Source organism: Coturnix japonica, chromosome 30, assembly GCF_054131305.1.
Source record: "Coturnix japonica strain WE chromosome 30, WE-NBRP24, whole genome shotgun sequence".
Classification (NCBI taxonomy): domain Eukaryota; kingdom Metazoa; phylum Chordata; class Aves; order Galliformes; family Phasianidae; genus Coturnix; species Coturnix japonica.
In genome coordinates, this window is record NC_140692.1 from 7134063 (window position 1) to 7140570 (window position 6508).

Genomic DNA, 6508 nt, shown 5'->3' on the forward strand with positions numbered 1-6508 from the left:
TGCTAAGCATTGAGGATTCTAAGCATTGAGGATTCTAAGCATTGAGGATTCTAAGCATTGAGGATTCTAATCTAGGCATTGAGGATTCTAAGCATTGAGGATTCTAAGCATTGCGGATTCTAAGCATTGAGGTTTCTAAGCTAAGCATGGAGGATTCAAAGCATTGAGGATGCTAAGTATTGAGGATGCTAAGCATTGAGGATGCTAAGCATTGAGGATGCTAAGCATTGAGGATTCTAAGCATTGAGGATTCTAAGCATAGAGGATTCTAAGCATTGTGGATTCTAAGCATTGAGGTTTCTAAGCAAAGCATTGAGGATGCTAAGCATTGAGGATGCTAAGCATTGAGGATGCTAAGCATTAAGGATGCTAAGCATTGAGGATTCTAAGCATTGAGGATGCTAAGCATTGAGGATTCTAAGCATTGAGGATGGTAAGCATTGAGGATTCTAAGCTTTGAGGATGCTAAGCATTCAGGATGCTAAGCCTTGAGGATGCTTAGCATTGAGGATGCTAAGCATTGAGGATTCTAAGCATTGAGGATTCTAAGCTATGTAATGAGAATGCTAAGCATTGAGGATTCTAAGCATTGAGGATTCTAAGCATTGAGGATTCTAAGCATTGAGGATGCTAAGCATTGAGGATGCTAAGCATTGAGGATGGTAAGCATTGAGGATGCTAAGCATTGAGGATTCTAAGCATAGAGCATACTAAGCATTGAGGATGCTAAGCATTGAGGATGCTAAGCATTGAGGATGCTAAGCATTGAGGATGCTAAGCATTGAGGATTCTAAGATTTGAGGATGCTAAGCATTGAGGATTCTAAGCATTGAGGATTCTAAGCATTGAGGATTCTAAGCTATGCATTGAGGATTCTAAACATTGAGGATGTTAAGCATTGAGAATTCTAAGCATTGAGGTTTCTAAGCTAAGCATTGAGGATTCTAAGCATTGAGGATTCTAAGCATTTAGGATTCTAATCTAGGCATTGAGGATTCTAAGCATTGAGGATTCTAAGCCTTGAGGATTCTAAGCATTGAGGTTTCTAAGCTGAGCATGGAGGATACTAAGTATTGAGGATGCTAAGCATTGAGGATGCTAAGCATTGAGGATGCTAAGCATTGAGGATTCTAAGCATTGGGGATTCTAAGCATTGAGGATTCTAAGCATTGAGGATTCTAAGTATTGAGGATTCTAAGCTAGGCATTGAGGATTCTAAGCATTGAGTTTTCTAAGCAAAGCATTCAGGTTTCTAAGCATTGAGGATGCTAAGCATTGAGGATGCTAAGCATTGAGGATGCTAAGCATTGGGGATGCTAAGCAATGAGGATGCTATGCATTGAGGATTCTAAGCATTGAGGATTCTAAGCTATGCATTGAGGATTCTAAACATTGAGGATGTTAAGCATTGAGAATTCTAAGCATTGAGTTTTCTAAGCTAAGCATTGAGGATGCTAAGCATTGAGGATTCTAAGCATTGAAGATTCTAAGCATTGAGGATTCTAAGCATTGAGGATTCTAAGCATTGCGGATTCTAAGCATTGAGGTTTCTAAGCTAAGCATGGAGGATTCTAAGCATTGAGGATGCTAAGCATTGAGGATGCTAAGCATTGAGGATTCTAAGCATTGAGGATTCTAAGCATTGAGGATTCTAAGCTAGGCATTGAGGATTCTAAGCATTGTGGATTCTAAGCATTGAGGTTTCTAAGCAAAGCATTGAGGATGCTAAGCATTGAGGATGCTAAGCATTGAGGATTCTAAGCATTAAGGATGCTAAGCATTGAGGATGGTAAGCATTGAGGATTCTAAGCTCTGAGGATTCTAAGCATTCAGGATGCTAAGCATTGAGGATGCTAAGCATTGAGGATGCTAAGCATTGAGGATTCTAAGCATTGAGGATTCTAAGCTATGTAATGAGGATGCTAAGCATTGAAGATTCTAAGCATTGAGGATTCTAAGCATTGAGGATTCTAAGCATTGAGGATTATAAGCATTGAGGATTCTAATCTAGGCATTGAGGATTCTAAGCATTGAGGATTCTAAGCATTGCGGATTCTAAGCATTGAGGTTTCTAAGCTAAGCATGGAGGATTCTAAGCATTGCGGATGCTAATTATTGAGGATGCTAAGCATTGAGGATGCTAAGCATTGAGGATGCTAAGCATTGAGGATTCTAAGCATTGAGGATTCTAAGCATTGGGGATTCTAAGCTAGGCATTGAGGATTCTAAGCATTGTGGATTCTAAGCATTGAGGTTTCTAAGCAAAGCATTGAGGATGCTAAGCATTGAGGATGCTAAGCATTGAGGATGCTAAGCATTAATGATGCTAAGCATTGAGGATTCTAAGCATTGAGGATGCTAAGCATTGAGGATGCTAAGCATTGAGGATGGTAAGCATTGAGGATTCTAAGCTTTGAGGATGCTAAGCATTCAGGATGCTAAGCATTGAGGATGCTAAGCATTGAGGATTCTATGCATTGAGGATTCTAAGCTATGTAATGAGGATGCTAAGCATTGAGGATTCTAAGGTTTGAGGTTTCTATGCTAAGCATTGAGGATGCTAAGCATTGAGGATGCTAAGCATTGAGGATTCTAAGTATTGAGGATGCTAAGCATTGGGGATGCTAAGCATTGAGGATGCTAAGCATTGAGGATTCTAAGCATTGAGGATTCTAAGCATTGAGGATTCTAAGCTAGGCATTGAGGATTCTAAGCATTGAGGATTCTAAGCATTGAGGTTTCTAAGCTAAGCATGGAGGATTCTAAGCATTGAGGATGCTAAGTATTGAGGATGCTAAGCATTGAGGATGCTAAGCATTGAGGATTCTAAGCATTGAGGATTCTAAGCATTGAGGATTCTAAGCATTTAGGTTTCTAATCTAGGCATTGAGGATTCTAAGCATTGAGGATTCTAAGCATTGAGGATTCTAAGAAATGAGGTTTCTAAGCTGAGCATGGAGGATTCTAAGTATTGAGGATGCTAAGCATTGAGGATGCTAAGCATTGAGGATGCTAAGCATTGAGGATGCTAAGCATTGAGGATTCTAAGCATTGAGGATTCTAAGCATTGAGGATTCTAAGTACTGAGGATTCTAAGCTAGGCATTGAGGATTCTATGCATTGAGGTTTCTAAGCAAAGCATTCAGGTTTCTAAGCATTGAGGATGCTAAGCATTGAGGATGCTAAGCATTGAGGATGCTAAGCATTGAGGATGCAAAGCAATGAGGATGCTATGCATTGAGGATGCTAAGCATTGAGGATTCTAAGCATTGAGGTTTCTAAGCTAAGCACTGAGGATGCGAGGCATTGAGGATTCTAACTATTGAGGATTCTAAGCAATGCATGGAGGATGCTAAGCATTGAGGATTCTAAGCATTGAGGATTCTAAGCTATGCATGGAAGATTCTAAGCATTGAGGATTCTAAGCATAGAGGATTCTAAGCCAAGCATTGAGTTTTCTAATCTTTGAGGTTTCTAAGCATTAAGGCCTCTATGTATTGAGGTTTGTAAGCATTTGGGATGCTAAGCAATGACGTTTCAAACAATAAAATTTCTCAGCATTGAGGTTTGTAAGCATTGAGGATTCTAAGCATTGAGGATTCTAAGCTAAGCATAGAGCATACTAAGGATTGAGGATGCTAAGCATTGAGGATTCTAAGCATTGAGAATTCTAAGCTATGCATTGAGGATTCTAAACATTGAGGATGTTAAGCATTGAGGATTCTAAGCATTGAGTTTTCTAAGCTAAGCATTGAGGATGCTAAGCATTGAGGATTCTAAGCATTGAGGATTCTAAGCATTGAGGATTCTAAGCATTGAGGATTCTAAGCATTGAGGATTCTAATCTAGGCATTGAGGATTCTAAGCATTGAGGATTCTAAGCATTGCGGATTCTAAGCATTGAGGTTTCTAAGCTAAGCATGGAGGATTCAAAGCATTGAGGATGCTAAGTATTGAGGATGCTAAGCATTGAGGATGCTAAGCATTGAGGATGCTAAGCATTGAGGATTCTAAGCATTGAGGATTCTAAGCATTGAGGATTCTAAGCATTGTGGATTCTAAGCATTGAGGTTTCTAAGCAAAGCATTGAGGATGCTAAGCATTGAGGATGCTAAGCATTGAGGATGCTAAGCATTAAGGATGCTAAGCATTGAGGATTCTAAGCATTGAGGATGCTAAGCATTGAGGATTCTAAGCATTGAGGATGGTAAGCATTGAGGATTCTAAGCTTTGAGGATGCTAAGCATTCAGGATGCTAAGCCTTGAGGATGCTTAGCATTGAGGATGCTAAGCATTGAGGATTCTAAGCATTGAGGATTCTAAGCTATGTAATGAGAATGCTAAGCATTGAGGATTCTAAGCATTGAGGATTCTAAGCATTGAGGATTCTAAGCATTGAGGATGCTAAGCATTGAGGATGCTAAGCATTGAGGATGGTAAGCATTGAGGATGCTAAGCATTGAGGATTCTAAGCATAGAGCATACTAAGCATTGAGGATGCTAAGCATTGAGGATGCTAAGCATTGAGGATGCTAAGCATTGAGGATTCTAAGATTTGAGGATGCTAAGCATTGAGGATTCTAAGCATTGAGGATTCTAAGCATTGAGGATTCTAAGCTATGCATTGAGGATTCTAAACATTGAGGATGTTAAGCATTGAGAATTCTAAACATTGAGGTTTCTAAGCTAAGCATTGAGGATTCTAAGCATTGAGGATTCTAAGCATTTAGGATTCTAATCTAGGCATTGAGGATTCTAAGCATTGAGGATTCTAAGCCTTGAGGATTCTAAGCATTGAGGTTTCTAAGCTGAGCATGGAGGATACTAAGTATTGAGGATGCTAAGCATTGAGGATGCTAAGCATTGAGGATGCTAAGCATTGAGGATTCTAAGCATTGGGGATTCTAAGCATTGAGGATTCTAAGCATTGAGGATTCTAAGTATTGAGGATTCTAAGCTAGGCATTGAGGATTCTAAGCATTGAGGTTTCTAAGCAAAGCATTCAGGTTTCTAAGCATTGAGGATGCTAAGCATTGAGGATGCTAAGCATTGAGGATGCTAAGCATTGGGGATGCTAAGCAATGAGGATGCTATGCATTGAGGATTCTAAGCATTGAGGATTCTAAGCTATGCATTGAGGATTCTAAACATTGAGGATGTTAAGCATTGAGAATTCTAAGCATTGAGGTTTCTAAGCTAAGCATTGAGGATTCTAAGCATTGAGGATTCTAAGCATTTAGGATTCTAATCTAGGCATTGAGGATTCTAAGCATTGAGGATTCTAAGCCTTGAGGATTCTAAGCATTGAGGTTTCTAAGCTGAGCATGGAGGATACTAAGTATTGAGGATGCTAAGCATTGAGGATGCTAAGCATTGAGGATGCTAAGCATTGAGGATTCTAAGCATTGGGGATTCTAAGCATTGAGGATTCTAAGCATTGAGGATTCTAAGTATTGAGGATTCGAAGCTAGGCATTGAGGATTCTAAGCATTGAGGTTTCTAAGCAAAGCATTCAGGTTTCTAAGCATTGAGGATGCTAAGCATTGAGGATGCTAAGCATTGAGGATGCTAAGCATTGGGGATGCTAAGCAATGAGGATGCTATGCATTGAGGATTCTAAGCATTGAGGTTTCTACGCTAAGCATTGAGGATGCGAAGCATTGAGGATTCTAAGCATTGAGGATTCTAATATAGGCATTGAGGATTCTAAGCATTGAGTATTCTAAGCATTCAGGATTCTAAGCATTGAGGTTTCTAAGCTAAGCATTGAGGATTCTAAGCATTGAGGATGCTAAGCATTGAGGATTAAAAGCATTGAGGATTCTAAGCATTGAGGATTCTAAGCATTGAGGTTTCTAAGCTAAGCATGGAGGATTCTAAGCATTGAGGATGCTAAGTATTGAGGATGCTAAGCATTGAGGATGCTAAGCATTGAGGATTCTAAGCATTGAGGAATCTAAGGATTGAGGATTCTAAGCATTTAGGATTCTAATCTAGGCATTGAGTATTCTAAGCATTGAGGATTCTAAGCCTTGAGGATTCTAAGCATTGAGGTTTCTAAGCTAAGCATTGAGGATTCTAAGCATTGAGGATTCTAAGCATTCAGGTTTCTAAACAGCGAGGATTCTAAGCTAAGCACTTAGGATGCTAAGTATTGAGGTTTCTAAGCATTAAGGATTCTGTGCATTGAGGTTTCTAAGCATTGAGGATTCTAAGCATTGAGTTTTCTAAGCTAAGCATTGAGGATGCTAAGCATTGAGGATTCTAAGCATGGAGGATTCTAAGCATTGAGGATTCTAAGCTATGAGGATTCTAAGCCAAGCATTGAATTTTCTAATCTTTGAGGTTTCTAAGCATTAAGGCCTCTATGCATTGAGGTTTCTAAGCATTTGGGATGCTAAGCAATGACGTTTCAAACAATAAAATTTCTCAGCATTGAGGTTTGTAAGCATTGAGGATTCTAAGCATTGAGGATTCTAAGCTATGCATTGAGGATTCTAAGGATTGA